Source organism: Eriocheir sinensis, chromosome 27, assembly GCF_024679095.1.
Source record: "Eriocheir sinensis breed Jianghai 21 chromosome 27, ASM2467909v1, whole genome shotgun sequence".
NCBI lineage: Eukaryota > Metazoa > Arthropoda > Malacostraca > Decapoda > Varunidae > Eriocheir > Eriocheir sinensis.
This window is the reverse complement of record NC_066535.1, coordinates 4,698,774-4,718,454: the sequence shown is the minus strand read 5'-3', so window position 1 is coordinate 4,718,454 and position 19,681 is coordinate 4,698,774. Positions and strand designations below refer to the sequence as shown.

Here is a 19,681-nt window from a genome sequence, read left to right as displayed (position 1 = left end):
TGACCACAAGACTGAATTATACTCCACTCACTCCTGATACAAAGACAACATTATACTGCACTCCCTCTTAACACTCCTCTATACTCTCCTTAGGTGCCTTTACTATCTTAACACCGTAATTAAAACATTCAAGAAATCACCAGCATCAACAACCCAGCGAGACCTGACCTTTAATCACACACGTCTAGAGAATTGAAGCTGAAGGAAAAAAAACGACAAGGAATAAGATTAATAAGTAAATAAGCTGAGGAAATGAGATTAGAGACGCCTTTCTGACGACTTTCTCCTTTTCTCTTTCCCTCACATCTCCCTCACACTCTTCTTCTTTCTCCCCTCTTCCTACTCTTTCCCCTCCCCTCTCCTACTCTTCCGCTTTTCCTTCCCCCTTCCTGTTCTGCTTTCCCTCTCCTTCGTGTTCTTCGTCTTTCTTCCCCTCTCGTTTCAACTTTTCTTTCTCACTCACCACCCTCCTACTATTCTCCTTTCTCTCCTATCCCTTCTACTTTATTCCTCTTTCAATCCTACTCTTCTCCCCTCACTCCCCCGCCCCCTACTCTCCCCTCCAGCTTTAAGAGATGAAAAAGAAAACGGTGTCTCTAGGGGGTGGACTAATTAAATGTTTTATACTCGAGGAATTCAATAATAAACGTTGACGCGACGCAAAACTTTCCTCCGTCACACGCCGAACACCGCCGAACTTCCTCCCCGCTGACAAGTTAAATTACATCACCGAGGAACCCACTCTTTACTCTCTCTCTCATGTCTTTCTGTATATCTCTTTCCCTACACGATTCATTTTTCTTTGTTAGTTTTTTTTTTCGCTTTTATGTTGCTCTGAGTATTCTTTGACACACTCTCTCTCTCGGCCGGTTATAGGAGAAGGGTCATAAGGGGAAGAGGAAATGGAGGTTAATGCCTTCCCGACTAAGTCTCTCTGGTTACACACAGATCCGAGAGGGAGAGGGAAACTAAAGTGTTCTGACCTCTCCCTCTCTTTGACCCTTCTCCTCTTGTTCCTTCCCCCCTCGTATCCCCTCCCCCTACTTATCACCTTCCCCTCCCTCTCTTATTCCCTTTCCCTTCCTCCAACCTCAGTCCCTTCACCGTTCCTTCTCATCTTGTTCCTTCTCTTTCCTGTCCATCCAATTCCTAGTTCGTTCTTTCTTTCTCTCATTTTTTTCTTCGCGAGCATTCATCCCCCTTTCCTTGCCTTCCTCTCTTCCTAAGCCTTGTCTTTCTTCTTTTCTTTATTCTTTATTTTTTTCCCTTTTTTTCTTTCAACTTTTTTATTTTTATTTTACCTTATGCTCTATTTGAGGGTGTGTGATTTTTTTAAGTTATCTTTGTTTGTTTTCTTTCTTTTTTCTTTTTTCTCGTCTTCGATTCTTTCATTGTTTTCTTCTTTTTTGTTTTGTTTTCTTCTTTTAACATTTCTTCTTTTTCCACCTCCTCCTCCTTCTCCTCCTCGAAATAACCACAATAAAACCTGATCCTCTTTTCCTCCACTTGAATGATTCTCAAAGTTGGTACGACCTTTTCCCTCCTCCTCCTCCTCCTCCTCCCATCCACAAAGGCGCCACGAACCCTTTAATTTCCGTACTCAAAAGATTTCATGAAGCAAGTAAATTAGTTCCAGATTTGGGTGACTCTCAAACCCGCTTCTTCCTTCTTCTTTATATCGGACAACGCCGGTGGTGGAGAAGGAGGAGGACGAAAAAGAGGAGGAGGAGGGAGTGGGGCAGGAGGAGGAGGGGGGAGTGGGGCAGGAGGAGGAGGGAGGGGGCAGTAGGAGGAGGGAGTGGGGCAGTAGGAGGAGGAGCAATAGGGCAAGAAGGAGGAACGTGAAGATATGTAATAAAAAGAAGATAGAGAGAATGGAGTTTTGGAAAGATGAAGTGGTGATGGTGGTGGTAGTGATGGTGATGGGGTATGTAACTGTGAGTGTAGTTGGTGAGGGAAGGTGTGTGGTGGTGGTGGTGGTATTAATTAAGGCGTTAGGTAGGTGTACTTTGCACTGGATTGCATGGTAGTGTTGGTGATGGTGTAAGTGAAGGAAGAAGATCATGTTGATAGGTCGTACCAACTTTGGGAATCATTCAAGTGGAGGAAAAGAGGATCAGGTTATATTGTGGTTATTTCGAGAAGGAGGAGGAGGAGGAAGAGGAGGAGGAGGAAATGGGAAATGAAGAAATGTTAAAAGAAGAAAACAAAACAAAAGAAGAAAACGATGAAAGAACGAAGACTAAAGAAGTGAAAAGAAAACGAGAAAACAAAGAAAGATCATTAAGAAAAAGCACCCACCCACAAATAGAGAATAAGGTAAAATAAAAATAAAAACATGTTGAAAGAAAAAAGGAAAAATAATAAAGAAAAGAAGAAAGACAGGGCTTAGGAAGGGAGGGAGGCAAGGAAAGGGGGATGAATGCTTGAGTTTCGCTGTGTGGGTTACCCGGCTATATAGTAAGAGTGGCTGATAGGTTGTTCAGAATAGAAGGTTGGGTTAAAGGTTTCCTCTCTATTATCTCTTACTCTAAAAGGACAAAGTTACGAAAGTGAGCACAGAAGCAAAAGCGTAGTACAAGCTTATCCAAGAAGAGGTTAGGTAGGGTAAGGTTAGGTAGAGTTAGGTTGGGAAGGTTAGGTTAGGTTAGGTTAGGTTAAGTAGGTTAGGTTAGGTTAGGTAGGTTAGGTTAGGTTAGGTAGGTTAGGTTAGGTTAGGTAGGTTAGGTTAGGTTAGGTTGTGAAGGTTAGGTTAGGTTAGGTTAGGTTAGGTTAAGTAGGTTAGGTTAGGTTAGGTTAAGTAGGTTAGGTTAGGTTAGGTTAGGTTAGGTAAGGTTAGGTAGGTTAGGTTAGGTTAGGTAAGGTTAGGTTAATTTAGGTTAGGTTAGGTAAGGTTAGGTTAGGTAGGTTAGGTTGGGTAGGTTAGGTTAGGTTAGGTTAGGTAGTAAGGTTAAGTTAAATTGTAATGTTAGGTTGGGTTTTAATTTAGGTTAGGGTAGCGAAGTAAGGTAGGTACTTGCCTTGAGCGTAATTCAGATAAACGGGCAAGACTGTGTTACGAATTATGCCGTGAACTATATGCACGAGGGGACGGCTGCTTAATTAAATGCACACACACACACACACACACACACACACACACACACACACACACAAACCCTCTCTCACCTCCCCCCCAGCCCACACCCACACACACACACCTTATTAAAACTACAGCAACCTAAACAATATATGCAAAAGACACTACTTATAACAACTGGCTAAAAAAAGGAAGACGAACAACCAACCAATCACAGAGCCCCACCAGTCCTCACCAGCCCGACAAATCACAAGCAAGGAAGCATAACACGCATCCATTTCGCCAACACACGAGATAAAGAAAAAAAAAAAACGCCTGACGGAGAAGAAAGGAAAAAAAACAACAACACTCTGTACCATGACTAAGAACAATTACTAATACCTTCACATTACCTCGCTCGGTCTCTCATTAGTCAGAATTAAGAACAGGGCGCCTTTGAGGAATTAGCATTGATCCGAATATTCTTACTCGTTATGATAATTAGACATGAGGTAGACGGTAGACTAGGGGGCGGTGCAGGAAGGGGGGGGGGGGGGGGTGGTGGGTAGGAAGCGGGAGGGGGGGGGGGCTGTTGGGTGTGGGAGAGGAGGTGGTGGTGATGAAGGAGTTAAAGAAGAGAGAGAGAGAGAGAGAGAGAGAGAGAGAGAGAGAGAGAGAGAGAGAGAGAGAGAGAGAGAGAGAGAGAGAGAGAGAGAGAGAGAGAGAGAGAGAGAGAGAGAGAGAGAGAGAGAGATGTTTTACAAGTCACAACTCTAAAGGAAAGTGTATTAAGGTTAGGTAGGTTAGATAGTAAGGTTAGCTAGTAAGGTTAGGTCAGGCTGTAATGTTTGGTTGGGTTAATTGAGGTTAAGTTAGGTACGATAGGTAGTAAGGCTTGATAGGTGGGTAGTAAATTTAGGTAGTAAGGTGAGTGATGATGAAGGTTAGAGTAGATAGTAAAGGGGTTCAAGAGGGCTTACAATAGCGTTGATAGGGGTGGTAGAGGGTCAAGGAGGGCGGAAGGTATCGATGAGAGAATAGGGTGAAGGGAAGAAAGGCTATGGGTGATATAGGTCGAAAGGGTTGAAGGATACACGTTATAGAGACTGAGGTGGGGCTGTGGGTGGAAGGGATTGAATTATTTATCGAGGGAGCTGAATGCATGGCTTTGTCTGTCTGGATGGTAAGAGAAGGCTAGTCGATTCTTTATAATCTATCTACCTGTTTTTGATCTACCTGTCTCTGTCGGTCTGTTTCTTCATAATTTTGTTTTCATTCTATCTACGAGTTTGAGTGTCTTTGTGTTGGGTTGGTAATTTGGTATGTGTCAGTTAATATGTCTGACTTTTTATCTTTCTGTCTGTAAGTCTGTCTGTTCTGTCTGTGTGTATGTATGTAAGTCTGTTTTGTCTGCCTGTCTCTGTCTGTGTCTCTGTTTCCAGGCTGCAGATTTTAATAGCGAGACAAAAACATTAACAAAATTGATATACCTAAAGCAGATGATTGAATTTCCTACACTAAACTGTTGATCGCATTGTGTGTGTGCGTGTGTGTGTGTGTGTGTGTGTGTGTGTGTGTGTGTGTGTGTGTGTGTGTGTGTGTGTGTGTGTGTGTTGAGAAGGGGGGGAGAGGCTGTGCAGTAATGTGCGAGGTGTCTTTTCTCTTCATTTGCGCTTTCCTTAAAAAAAAAAAGCTATATAAAACTTTCCCTTTTTTTCAGAGACTCGTAATTAAACTGTGAGGACGTCAACACAATCTCATCTCCATTGCGCTCTTCTGATGTTTTTTTTCCAGGAAATTACTCATGACAATTAATCCCTTTGTGTTTGCAGGTGTCTGTGTGTGTGTGTGTGTGTGTGTGTGTGTGTGTGTGTGTGTGTGTGTGTGTAATAAATGGCTTCTAATGACATTCCTCTCGTCACTTCCTGTTTCTCGTTTTTCATCTTTAAGTAATTCATTTATCGTAAGCACTGATTTTTTCAACTCTATTCGCTTTTCTTTAAAGTTATGATTTGTAGTGCTACATCTCTTTTTCTCTCTATTTACCTCTCAGTCTATCTCTCGCGCATTGCTTAACCCCGCCGTGACCTCTGACCTCTGCCGTGTATAGGAGACGCAGCATGGTGACAATCAAATATGGATGCTGGACAAGGGCAGAGGACAAGGAAGGGAAGGTCACAGAATAACGAGACGCCATGAGGATCGGGAGTTTCGTGGATGTCGAGAAGGAAGGTCTGGAGGTGTTGGGGTTTGAAATGTGGAGGGACTGGAGGTACTGGAGGTAGGAAAGGAAGGTCTGGAGGTGTTGGAGGTAGGAAAGAAAGGTCTGGAGGTGTTGGAGGTAGGAAAGGAAGGTCTGGAGGTGTTGGAGGTAGGAAAGGAAGATCTGGAGGTGTTGAAGGTAGGAAAGAAAGGTCTGGAGGTGTTGGAGGTAGGAAAGGAAGATCTGGAGGTGTTGGAGGTAGGAAAGGAAGGTCTGGAGGTGTTGGAGGTAGGAAAGGAAGGTCTGGAGGTGTTGGAGGTAGGAAAGAAAGGTCTGGAGGTGTTGGAGGTAGGAAAGAAAGGTCTGGAGGTGTTGGAGGTATGAGAGTAAGGTCTGGAGGTGTTGGAGGTAGGAAAGAAAGGTCTGGAGGTGTTGGAGGTAGGAAAGGAAGGTCTGGAGGTGTTGGAGGTAGGAAAGGAAGATCTGGAGGTGTTGGAGGTAGGAAAGGAAGGTCTGGAGGTGTTGGAGGTAGGAAAGAAAGATCTGGAGGTGTTGGAGGTAGGAAAGGAAGATCTGGAGGTGTTGGAGGTAGGAAAGGAAGATCTGGAGGTGTTGGAGGTAGGAAAGGAAGATCTGGAGGTGTTGGAGGTAGGAAAGAAAGATCTGGAGGTGTTGGAGGTAGGAAAGGAAGGTCTGGAGGTGTTGGAGGTAGGAAAGGAAGGTCTGGAGGTGTTGGAGGTAGGAAAGGAAGGTCTGGAGGTGTTGGAGGTAGGAAAGGAAGGTCTGGAGGTGTTGGAGGTAGGGAAAGGAAGGTCTGGAGGTGTTGGAGGTAAAATTTAAGTGTCTAAAATCAGTAAAATAAGAAAAACATCCTCCAAAAACTTACAAAAATCCCAAATTGGCAAAAAAATACTGACACGCCGCTAATCACAGGCGCAGACAAACAGACACAGAGACAGGCGCCAATAGAAATGCAATCATTCAATTACAAAATCATTAGCCAACGCGAGGCAAAAAAAAATATTCATGACAAAAAGAGCGACAGATTGAATTACGGCAAATCCTCTACAGCCGGCAACAGGGATCACACACACACACACACACACACACACACACACACACACACACACACACACACACACACACACACACTGGTCCTTTCTCTCCCATTTCTATAATCTTCTAAATTCTTTTGTTCTCTTTTTCCTTCTCTCTCATCACTTCATCTTTCCTTCTCTCTCATCACTTCACTTTCATGTTCTCTTCCTCGGCGTTTCAGGTGTTTGGGAGCTGGTAAACACGCAACTACTAATGTCCGTACTCCTCCTCCTCTTTTTATTTATTTACAGTAAGGGTATAGCAGCTCAAGGGCAAAAATAAGTAAAAAAAAGCCCTCCAATCACTGCCCCTTTATTAGAAAGCATAGAAAAGTGTAACGGACAAGGGCAGAGGACAAAGAAGGGGAAGGTCAGAGAATAACCAGACGCCATGAGGATCGGGAGTTCGTGGGTGTCGAGAAGGAAGGTCTGGAGGTGTTGGAGAGGGAGTGGAGGTATTGGAGGAATATCCTTTAGGTATATCAATTTTGTTAATGTTTTTGTCTCGCTATTAAAATTTGCAGCTCGGAAACAGAGACGCAGACAGAGACAGGCAGACAAAACAGACAGAGAGGTCAATTTCGAATGGAGAGGCGTCTTGATACCCGGCCTCTTATAATAATATCCAATCACTTCTCATTGGTATAGAAGAGGAGGAGGATCAGCTTAGTGTAAGGTGTCACTGGATAATTAAGAAACTCGTGACACAAGAGAAACTGATGAAGATTACGAGTGACAGCAAAGACGCCAAACTTTGGGGAGACAAACAAAGAATGAAATTGATACACACTAAATAAACCCAACAGACCCATCCTCTCCCTCACCCTCCCTAAAACGTGACACAGACATTAGATAGCGAATTCTTACCTCCTTCCATCCAACCCGTCACCTCCCATAGATAAGGAAGAGGGGGCGGGTCATGTGGGTCAGTGTAGTGTACCGTGACTATTGTTTGACTCCTCCTTTTCCCACCAGAGGGCACGGAGAAAGCAACCCGAGCCCCGCCAGCCTGTCTGTAAGCCGCCTCGTCGGGCACAGCGGCTCAGGGAACATTATACGCGATCCAATTTGTCGGTTCCACGAAGAAAGAAAACCGGGGCAAGACGTGATTCAATTAGGGAGGGACTGAAAAAAAATTGGTAGAGGCTTGAAATAGAGAATGGGAGAGAGTTAGAGAGAATGGGGTAGACAAACGAAGAGGGAAATTGGATAAGGGAGAAAGTTATGATGAAAAATTGGTAGAGGCTTGAAATAGAGAATGGGAGAGAGTTAGAGAGAATGGGGTAGACAAACAAAGAGGGAAATTGGATAAGGCAGAAAGTTATGATGAAAAATTGGTAGAGGCTTGAAATAGAGAATGGGAGAGAGTTAGAGAGAATGGGGTTGACAAACAAAGATGGAAATTGGATGAGGAAGAAAGTTATGACGAAAGAGAGCAGCGGATAACGACTGGGATTGGGAGCAAGACGACAAACTGGGGTACACAAACGAAAAGGAAAATTATATGAGGAAGAAAATTGTGAGGAAAGAATTCAATATAGTAAAGGGTGCGACTGACAGCAAAGGCGTTAAAATGGAGTAGACAGACAAAGAGGGAAACTGGACGAGGAAAATCGGACGAGGAAAAAAACTTACGACGAAAGAGAACAGAGAGATGAAGACTGAGGTTGAAAGCAAAGACGGATAACGTAAAATATCATGGGGAAAAGAGATACGGAAAGGGATGAGAGAGGACGAAAAGGTGAAGATAACGAGGAGAAAAAACTTGACTCAAAGGAGAAACTTGAGATAAAACAGAGATTGGAAAGTTAAAGAAGGATAATAAGAAGACAAGCAAAGACAATGGGAGAGTTAAACTGAGAGAGGAAGTTAGAAAAAGGAAGAAAGGAGAGAAAGGAGAAGAGAGAGAAGAACCAGCAAATGATTAAACCGAAAGGGAAGTTAGAAAAAAGCAAACAGAGGATAAAGAAAGGGAGAAAGAAGATGATGAGAAAGACGAATGAACAAACACGGAGGTAAAAAAAAATACGTGACGAAAACAAAGGAGATAATGGAGGAGCGAAACAGAGAGAAAAACAAACAAACTGAGGATAAAGAAAGAAAGAAAAAGATGAAAAAAACGAATGAACGATTATGAGGACGTAGTAAAAACGTGAAAAAAAGGGAGAAAAAAGAGACGAAAACACAAGAGATAAGAAAGGACAGAAACAGAGAGATAAAACACACAAACTGAGGATAAAGAGAGAGAGAAAGACAAGAGAAAACGATTGAACGACGATTATGAAGAGGTAAAAAAAAAAAAACAGGAGGAAAAGGAGAAACGACCCGAAAACACAAGAGATTAGGAAGAACAAAAACAGAGAAAAACAAACAAACAAACTGAGCATAAAGAAAGAGAGAAAGAAAGACATGAGAAAAACAAATGAACGACGATTATGAAGTAAAAAAAAAAAAAAAACAGGAGGAAAAGGAGAAACGACCCGAAAACACAAGAGATTAGGAAGGACAGCACCAGAGAGAAAAAAAATGATGGGATGAGAACGAGGTCGAGGAAAGAGCAAAATGGGATGTCATGACGAGGAAATATATCCGACGTGGAAGTGGAGGGAATGCATTCAGGACGGGTGGAAAGGAAAGGGAATGGAAGGTAGGAAAACGAACGGGAGAGGGACGGAAATTGAGGAAATGGAGGGAAAGCATGTCTGAGGGTAGGAATAGGAAGACCATCAAAAGTTAAGAATATTCTGGGGATGAAAACGAAGGAAAAGGGAAGGAATAATGGGATAGAGGAAGCTGGGACCGTAAAGATTAAAGAAAAGAATGAAAAAGGAGCAAATTGGAGAAGCAACAGAAAAACCAGTCAGGAGAAAATAAGGTGATGCAAAATAGAAAGTAAAGAATATAATATAAAGGAATAATATAGAGGAATAATGGGATAGAGGAAGCTGGGACCTTAAAGATTAAAGAAAAGAAAGAAAAAGGTGCAAATGGGAGAACCAACGAAGAAAACAATCAGAAGAAAATAAAATGATCCAATATGAAAGTAAAGAAAAGTAAAGAAAAGGAAAGGGAAATAAAATGTGTAATATTAAAGGAAGGTGAGAATGTAAAAAATAAAGAAAATGAGTATGAATAATAAATGCAAATGAGAGTAAAATAAAAATAAAATAAAAACATTGAGCAAACAGAACAACACAGAAGAAGAAAAATAATTAAATAGGACAACAAATAAAAGAGAAAATGAGCAGAGGTAGGCAAAAATAAACACAAACACACACACGCACATTTAAGAAAGAGAAAAAAATATATAAAACACCAACGATACACATTTTAAAATATTTCAGTCATCCACGCTAAGGCGCTTACGAGAAGTGTTTCCATATGTGTGTGTGTGTGTGTGTGTGTGTGTGTGTGTGTGTGTGTGTGTGTGTGTGTGTGTGTGTGTGTGTGTGTGTGTGTGTGTGTGTGTGTGTGTGTGTGTGTGTGTGTGTGTGTGTGTGTGTGTGTGTGTGTGTGCCCAGCTGTTACACGCACTAAGGAGTCTGAGTGAGTTCTCCTAAAGGGATATTATTAGTTGCTACCTGTGAAACCTGAAGAGGGACCACGCAAGCCTTCATGATAAGCGGATCAAAACAAGAAAATAAAGCAAACAGGTCCATTTTTATATCTAACCTGTGTGTGTGTGTGTGTGTGTGTTAAGTGAGGTGAAGTGAAAAAAAAGAAAAGAAAAACGAGAACACAAAGGAGAGAGAGAGAGGCAAGGAAAGAAACAAGAGTGAAGAAAAAGGGATTAAAAACGAGGACGAGGTGGTAGAGGACAAGTAAGTGTGTGTGTGTGTGTGTGTGTGTGTGTGTGTGTGTGTGTGTGTGTGTGTGTGTGTGTGTGAACGTACTATGCAGCCAGCCAGCGGTCATCGCGTAAAGGGAGGGTTTGGTTTACAAGACGGCTGTGTTTGTTTGTATACACGGTGACGTCACACATACCTGCCCGGCGCCTCCTTGCCCCACACCTGGACTGTCCGTACCTGTGGAAGAGAGACAAGGTGTGAGTGCGACGGTACTTTCAAAGGGGAGAGAGAAAGGTAGATAGACAACCATGTATATAGATAGAAAGAAGGAAAATAAGGAAGAAAAAATAAAAGGAAAGAAAAAAAAGAAGCAGGTAAGAAAGATAGGTAAATAGAAAGATAGAAAGATAGATATAGAGCTAGACAGACAGACAGACTGATATATAGGTAGACAGCAATGAGAGACAGAAACAGACATATGCACACAAACCAGATAGACAGAGACGTATAACAAAAAGACAGAACACACACACACACACACACACACACACACACACACACACACACACACACACACACACACACACACGGTCGTACATACGTAGAGGCATATATTTCCGTAATTTTGTAATATTCATACACCTAATAGCGATCTGCATTATTGAAATTAGTTGCGTAATATGGTTAACGAAGTAATATTTACCTTTAGTCTTAAATGGGAATATTATGGCGCTTAGATGGATGGCTTTTTGCGCTGCCTCGAACAGGTAAATTAATGATCAAGTCAATTATGGTGATGGTGATGATGATGATGATGATGGTGGTGATATTGATAGTGACCACGACGTTGCTTTTTTTACATGAAAGGGTGACGGCTCAAGGGAAAAAAATAAAGAGGGAACGAAAAAGCAAAGATGGTGATGATGGTGATGATGTTAAATTGATATATATATTTTTTTTTATTATGGAAGTGGGGTGACTCCCTCCATACTTTTCTTACGTGATAAAAGAGAGAAAACATACGCACGCACACACACGAAATAAAAATATATTACTGATACAAATAAACAAACAAAATAAACAAGAGAGATAAATAAAATAAATAAGGCAAATTAATCACTTCCGAACACACACACACACACACACACACACACACACGTACTCACTACCCCCGCACTCCCCTCCCCTCCCCTCTCCCCTTCCCCGCACACACAAATCGTCTCCCCTAACCCCCCTCTATACTGTCCCATATAAACACACATACAAAACACATATTTACCTCCACCCCCCCCCCTCCCCTCCCCCCTAACACCCCCCCGCCCCTCTTCATCACTGGCACAAACACACATACAATCACACAAGCAATAATGATGCACTTCCACTAAACACTCCCCTTCCTCCCTTCCCCCCATTCACAAATCGTCTCCCCTAACCCCCCTCTATACTGTCCATATAAACATACATACAAAACACATATTTACATCATTCCCTCCCTCTCCCCCTCCCCCCCTAACACACACAGACCCTCTCCATCACTGGCACAAATACACATACAATCACACAAGCAACAATCACGCACTCCCACTAAACACTCCCCTCCCCCCCTCCCATGCACACAGCCCTGCCACTTCCCCCACACACTTATCTCCCCCTCTCCCCACACACTTATCTCCCCCTCTCCCCACATACTTATCTCCCCCTCTCCCCACACCCAGTTCCCCTTTCCCCCGTACACAACCCAGTCCTTTCCCTTCCCCCTCCCCCATATCCCACATACAGACACAAGACTAATGAACCGTAATTACAGCTTCCCTAAACACTCCTAATTAGAATGCAATTGAAAGCATATCAAGAAAACCTTTACTAATGACGCCCCGAAGAGGAGGAGGCTGGCGCTAAATACAAGGTACGAGGAGACAAACTTACGCTAATCAGACGCCCACCTGCTGCTTAATTAGGACCCTCAGCACAACACACACGCGCCGCCCCCCCCCCCTCTTCCCCCACCTCCTTCACCCCCCCCTACTAACACCTAAGGGGCCACATGTTGACTACCTGACGACCCCGGGTGACAGCAAAACAGCAACACTAACAAGAACGGTAATTTCAGGTAAGTGGAAGTTAGTGTGTGTGTGTGTAATAATAATAATAATAATAATAATAATAATAATAATAATAATAATAATAATAATAATATACGGTTTATTTAGGGATGAGCAGCTCGAGAGCTGAAAATATACATATTATTTATGAAGATAATTAAAATTACAAACTTAAAATTAACTTAGGAGTAGAGTGTCTGTGTGTTGAGGATTCCCACTATTGTCGGTATAGCACTTTTCTTGTACCTGCCTGTGCGCGCACGTACGGGGAGCAGCTTGTTGTGGTGTCGGACATTGTAGCGGGGAGGGGGAGCTACCGGGGGGAGCAGGTTCCTGTGTCGTGGGTGGAGGAGGAGTTTGGTGGCGACCTGCTGGAGGAGGTGTTGGTGGCGGGCCTGAAGGGTGGTGAGGTGTAGGGCGGAGAGGGCCTCCTGGTAGGTGGTGTAGCCGGTCCCTAGGATTACCCGCATCGCCCTTTTCTGCACCCGCTCGTGTGTGTGTGTGTGTGTGTGTGTGTGTGTGTGTGTGTGTGTGTGTGTGTGTGTGTGTGTGTGTGTGTGTGTGTGTGCTGTTGTGTGTGTTGTGTGTGTGTGTGTGTGTGTGTGTGTGTGTGTGTGTGTGTGTGTGTGTGTGTGTGTGTGTATATGTGTGTGTGTGTGTGTGTGTGTGTGTGTGTGTGTGTGTGTGTGTGTGTGTGTGTGTGTGTGTGTGTGTGTGTGTGTGTGTGTGTGTGTGTGTGCTGTTGTTGTAGGTGTGGTTTGTTGGGGGTTAGTTTCTGTAGCTCTTTGTTTGTTGTTGTTTTGCTCTTGTGTGTGTATATGTTTCTGTGTGTCTGTGTGTGTGTGTGTGTGTGTGTGTGTGTGTGTGTGTGCGCGCGCGCGCGCGCGTGTGTGTTTGGCTGTTATTTCTTGGTACTTCGCCTTTAGTTTCAAGACGCGTTAACAGGAAAACTACAACAATAAGGGTTTGGGGGGGGGAGAAGGCAGAGTGATCCCAAAGACCCCGGGTTCGAGTCCTGCAGCGACCAAATGGCACTCTCCACCCATCGCCGAGTTGAGGAAGATTACCCACTTACTCTCCAGGCCGTCAATTAAACCCTACTTCAGAGACAGCGGTCAAGAGGAACTCTGGTGGCAGTATTCAGTTTGTTTCTGTTGTTGCACGTTGTTGTTGTTGTTTGTATCTGTATTTTTTTTTTGTTACGATGCTATTTTTTTTTTATTCTTCATCCTCCAACATCACCTCCCTTTCCTTCAACTTATTGCTCCTTTTCATCGTTTATCTTTTATGTTTCCTTTGCTTTTCCTCTTTTTATCCCTTCCTTCGTTTGCACTTCAGTCTCCCGTACTGCTCATTTCTACTTTTTTTTTATCCTTCAACTATATCTATATTTCTCCTATTTACAAATCTTCACAACTTTTCCTTTAATCATACTTTCCCCAACGACATCCTCTCCTTCTCTGGCGCCTCACTTCTCTCTTCCTTTCATCATTCCTGCCTTCCTTCCTTTCTCCCCCCCGTAGATAGATCAATCACGTGGAGGACATGTTGTAACCCTGATGTGGGTTGTTGAAGGAGCACCAATGAAAGATTTCACTCACGACAACTGACTTAATATTCTGGTACTTTAAAAGTTTTTAGGGACTTCATGCAGGTGTGGTGAAACATTGTTGCTTTTTCAACATTTAATTAAATGTAATTTAAACACTAAAATTAAGAATAAAAATGAAACATAATAATTGAGCATAATAAAGCTCTAGGAACTTCTGGCCTCCCATACAGCCTTTGTCAACGACTCGTGTCGTGACTCTTCTTCAATACAACTTTAACACTTGTGCACATCCTACTAGTAATTACACCGAGTATTTGTTCTTACACAAATAACATAACTATACACAAGGAGCAATAATGAAAAAATTCACTCGAGAAAAGTGACTTAATATTCTCGTACTTTTAAGAGTTTTTAAGGGGTTCGTGGTAGGGGTGGTGAAACGTTGTCTCTTTTTCACTGTTGTTGACTGTTGTTTCTACATGTAAGGGCTTTGCTCTGAGGGTGCTCCTTTGTCCCTATGATATGTGTGGTGCTTCGCAGCAGCACCACGCCGTAAGCTATAGGGTTAAGAGTCGTGTAAAACGACACTTTGTAAAATAAGACTATTCATGAATATTCACTCTTATGTACCATCGCCATAAAGGATGGAACCATGTCATAGGGACAAAGGAGCAACCTCAGTGTAAAGCCCTTACATGCAGAAACAACAGTCAACAACAGTGAAAAGGCGACAACGTTTCGCCACCCCTACTACGAACTCCTTAAAACTCTTAAAAGTACAAAAATAGTAAGTCATTTGTTGCGAGTGAAATCTTCCATTAGTTCTCCTTCAGCAACCCAAATCAAGGTTACAACATTGGTGTCGTGTGTGGGGTGGTGCAACAAGTCCAGCACCGAAAGCGAGGGAGAAGACAGATTCACTTGGCATTGCGGAAGTAGAACATTGGAATAATCATGTCGGAACCGGAGAATCCCCTACTTCTTCCCACGAGAACCCTTCTGCCGCAAAGCCAGTTACTCTAGCACAGGACGATCTCGTCACATTACTTAGCAGACATATCCTGAACGACTTCAGTAGAGTTTAGGGCTTACTCCTTTTCTGTGGAGGTGAGAAAAAGTATAGTAAATCACCTAACCTCACTTGACACACCGAAGGAAAGAAATGGATGGACATCAGATATAGAAAGGAGAACACACGCTAACTGGGATACAACAGGAAAAATAGAGTTAGCCAAACAATATGCCCTCGGAGAAGCACGCGGCCATCTCTTAGCGTGTATCAATAGGTGCGGCCAAGACTGGGGCAAGATCAAAACATATTTCCTGAGCATATACCCAGCAGTAAGAACCTTCGCGGACCTGCAAAAAGAATTTCACTCACACACACACACTCTCTCTCTCTCTCTCTCTCTCTCTCTCTCTCTCTCTCTCTCTCATACCCTCATACATCATCTCTTTGTAGTTGTTGTTTTCTGCCTCGGAGTTTTTCATTAAAAACCCGAGTTTTTTTTTTTAACGAGCCAATAAACTTCGCTTTTCACGAGTACATTTCCGAATAATTATGGTTCGTTTATCACTAACTACTCCACCGTTTGGGATTCCCTTCTTATTAAATTTTCTCTCCTAATTAGTTTTCTCTTTACGTGTGTGTGTGTGTGTGTGTGTGTGTGTGTGTGTGTGTGTGTGTGTGTGTGTGTGTGTGTGTGTGTGTGTGTGATTACTTCCTGGTGACGTGGATTCGGACACACACACACACACACACACACACACACACTCGTTGTCGCATAATGGCCAGTAATGACAGCTATTATGGTCCCCTTCAGCGAGCCAGCAGACATTTCCTCATTCTTAGTCATACTTAAACGCAATCCCTCACTCATTACTTGCTGCATAAGTCGTAATAACCTCCTTAATTGCGACGCTGTAGTTTTATTGTCTGGCTTGGCTTTTCATTGGAGTTATTTCGTTCTTTATGTGGAGTTTCATTAATGAGAGAGAGAGAGAGAGAGAGAGAGAGAGAGAGAGAGAGTGTGTGTGTGTGTGTGTGTGTGTGTGTGTGTGTGTGTGTGTGTGTGTGTGTGTGTGTGTGTGTGTGTGTGTGTGTGTGTGTGTGTGTCCTTCCTCCTCTCTCTCTCTCTCTCTCTCCGTAACTGCATCTCTCTTTTTATCCTCTTTCTTCACTCTTTCTACTTTCTTCTGCTTCCTTTCCCTTCTCGCTCTCTTCATTTATCTTCCTCCTTTTTCCCTGTCTCCATCTTAGCTTCTTCCCTTCCCTCCTCCCATTGTCTCTCTCCTCAACAACCTCTCTCTCTTTTATTCTCTTTCTTCAACCATGCTACTTTCCTCTGTTTCCTTTCCCTTCTCGCTCTCTTCATTTATCCTCCTCCTTTTTCCTTGTCTTCATCCTCGCTTCTTCCCTTCCATCACGCTGTCCCCCCTTCATATACTATCTCCCAGTTCCCCTCCCTTCTTCCTCTCCCTCTATCTCTCTTTTGTTATTCATTCATGTCACGTAATTATCAGTTCAGCGTTAAGAAGCTGCAAGCCTTAATAGACGTCACCAAAACCCTCTTCGCCTGTACCTTGCTTTAGTTATATATGCATGTTTAACTGTTTCACCTTGCCCCATCAGTGAGAGAGTATGTACAATATATGAATGGTGAATGTGTCGGTCTGAAAGTGCGTATGTACGTGTGTATGTGTGAATGTATGTATGTGTGAATGTATGTATGTATGAATGTTTTTACGGATACACTTGAAAAAAAAAATCTACACATTATATTTTTTAGTCATGTACTTCCTCAAAAAGTCTACGTTTTTTACTCTCCTATTTTCTCTTACTTCCGCTTCGCCATTTTCCTTCCTCCTCCAACACTCTTAACAATCCTTTTCCTGTCTTCCCCTTCACCACCTTCCCTCATCCTCTATCACTCTTTTCCTTCATTCTTTACCCCTTGTCAGGCATCCTCTTTTACACTCCTTCCGCGTCTACTTCTTCTTACGACTCTATTCTTTCTTACTCGTTTCAGTATGTTCCTTTCTTCCTTCCTCCTTTTCTTTCTATATTCCTTCCTTCCTTCCTTTCCTCCCTTCTACTTTTCCTTCTATGTTCCTTCCGTCCTTTCTTTCTTCCCTCCTACTTTTCTTTCCATGTTCCTTCTTTCCCTACTCGGATCTCTCTTCCACCTTCATTATCTATCAGTATCTTCCTTCTTTCCTTCCTCTCTTCCTTTCTCACATATCTCTTACTCCATCCATCACTTATCCATCTCTTCATACCTTCCTTCCTTCCTTTCTGTCTCCCAACTTTATTCGGTTCTCTCTCACACACCCTTCATCAGCTATCATCTCTTCCGCTCTTCCTTCCTCACGCTCTCTTGAAATCATGACACAACGCCCTTATCTAACACCTAAACTCACGGGCTATACTACCGCCTTATCTCCTGGGACACAAGTGAGGGATGGGAACGGAAGGGGGGGGGGGAGGAGATAGACATGGTAGTGGTGGTGGTGGTGGGGTGGAGAGGGGAGGGGTAAGGGGGGCGCTTGAATCAATGGCCATGCAACATAACCCAGTTTGTTTATAGGGAGCCTCGTTTTCTATCTTGGGGTCTATACTATGCACCCCCCGTCTCTCTCTCTCTCTCTCTCTCTCTCTCTCTCTCTCTCCGTTCTCTTTGCCCTGACTTGTTCATTCTCTCAAACTCCATTTACTCCTCCTCCTCCTCCTCCTCTTCCTCCACTTTCTCCAGCTGGTCTTTCTTCCTTCCTCCTCCTCCTCATTCCACACTTCATTCTCTTGCCCTGACTTGTTCGTTCTCTCCAACTATACGGTTATTCCCACTTCCCGCTCCTCCCCCTCTTCCTTCAGCTCTTCCTCCTCCTCCTCCACCTTCCCTACCTCGTCCTTCTCCCTCCTCCCTCCTTCTAATTCCAGACTTCATTTTACTTTCTCTGGCTTATTCAGTCCCCCAAACTATTACCGATATTCCCTCCTCGTGCTCTTCCTCCTCTTCCTTCAGCTCTTCTTCCTCCTCCTCCATCTTCCCTACCTCGTCCTTCTTCCTCCTTCCTCCTCCTAATTCCAGACTTCATTCTACTTTCTCTGGCTTATTCAGTCCCGCCAACTATTACCGATATTCCCTCCTCGTATTCTTCCTCCTCTTTCTTCAGCTCTTCTTCCTCCTCCTCCTCCATCTTCCCTACCTCCTCCTTCCTCCTCCTCCTAATTCCAGACTTCATTCTACTTTCTCTAGCTTGTTCAGTCCCCCCAAGTATTACCTTTATTATCTCCTCCTCCTCCTCCTCCTCCTCCTCTACCACTTCCTTCCCCTTCTCATATACTACCTCTCCTTCCTCCACTCCCAGCCCCTCTTTCCTACTCCTCTCCCTCCTCTTCCTCCTCGATACCGCACGTCTCCACACAAAAGTCCACCGCGCTAGCACCGTTCACACACGCATCGAGGAGACGGCTGTGTTTGCCCTCCTCCCTTCAAAGTATTGGATCCATTCACAGGCTAAACAGCGGAAGGGCATTAACGAGGGCAAACAAAACCTCCTCCTCCTCCTCCTCCCGGGGACAAATATTGAGTGTGATATTCTTTTTCTTGACCAAATTTAGTAAGGTGATTGTATTTGAACACCTCTTTCGTATTCTCAGCACCCCTTCTCTCTCTCTCTCTCTTTTGTGGTGAGAGAGAGAGAGAGAGAGAGAGAGAGAGAGAGAGAGAGAGAGAGAGAGAGAGAGAGAGAGAGAGAGTGTGTGTGTGTGTGTGTGTGTGTGTGTGTGTGTGTGTGTGTGTGTGTGTGTGGTAGTGACTTTATTTTTTTTAGAAGATTGTCATTCAAGCGTATGTGTGCAAACCCACCCACTCGAGCACGCACACACACACACACACACACACACACACACGGGGGCCTCGTGCTGTGTATGCGCTAATCAATACACGGGTAAGCCAGACACTCGCCGCGGCCACAACCACCTCCACCTCCGCCACTACTACTACTACTACTACAACTCCGCTTACTACGCCTGCTCCTGCTGTCCCTGCTACTACTACTACTACTACTATTACTACTACTACTGTTATTACTGCTACTACGCGTGTTGCTGTAATGTTGGGTCTGATACTGGAGGGGCTGGTGCTGCTGCTGTTTCTGCTAATATAACATTCACCCTCCTTCCTTCCTTCCTTCCTTCCTCCCTTCCTGAATCCCTCCTCCTCCTTCTCCTCTCCTCCTTCTCCTCGTCCTCCTCCTCCTCCTACTACTACTACTACTACGGCGATTACTAGCATTAATACCAACACTTCTAACTCTTTTGCTGCTTCTACTTATACTACTACTACTACTACTACTACTACAATTACTACTACTACTACGGCAGTCGATCCGTTTAAAGCAGACATCGAATCATTACCGGCTGTTGTTTTATTCCTTCTATTCCTCACACAACACATAAGAGAAAAGTCGTTCAGTTATTTTCCATTCCATTTCCACTATTGTTTTATTTTTTGTTTTTTTGCCCTTGAACGGCTTCCTATACTGTAAAAAAATCGTGCTCCCTATTGTTCTTTCCCTTCCTTCTTTATACTTTCAAATCTCAACACCCACTCGTTATATTATTTTTCTTACCTATTCTTTCCCTACATATTCTTTCCTTTTCCCTATTTTATCAGCTATTCTCCCTGCCTTCCTCTGCTTCTACCTGTGCCCTTTTCGTTTATTTTTTCCCTCGCTGTCTCCCTCTTTCGGTTCCCATTCTGAATTTTAAATGAATGGATTTTACAACTATTTTACAACTATATTTGGGAGAGTGTGTGATGGTGGTCGAGTGTGAATGCTTAGCCTGCACACACACACACACACACACACACACACA

At 43.5% G+C, this 19,681-nt stretch overlaps 1 long non-coding RNA gene across 1 annotated transcript; it reads left to right on the top strand.

Annotated features, from left to right (window-relative positions):
• Positions 1-3,835: 3,835 nt before the first annotated feature.
• LOC127004023 (uncharacterized) lies at positions 3,836-5,812 on the top strand. The gene is made up of 3 exons (XR_007757561.1): positions 3,836-5,429; positions 5,520-5,639; positions 5,670-5,812. It is a non-coding gene; the product is annotated as an uncharacterized LOC127004023 (long non-coding RNA).
• Positions 5,813-19,681: the final 13,869 nt, after the last annotated feature.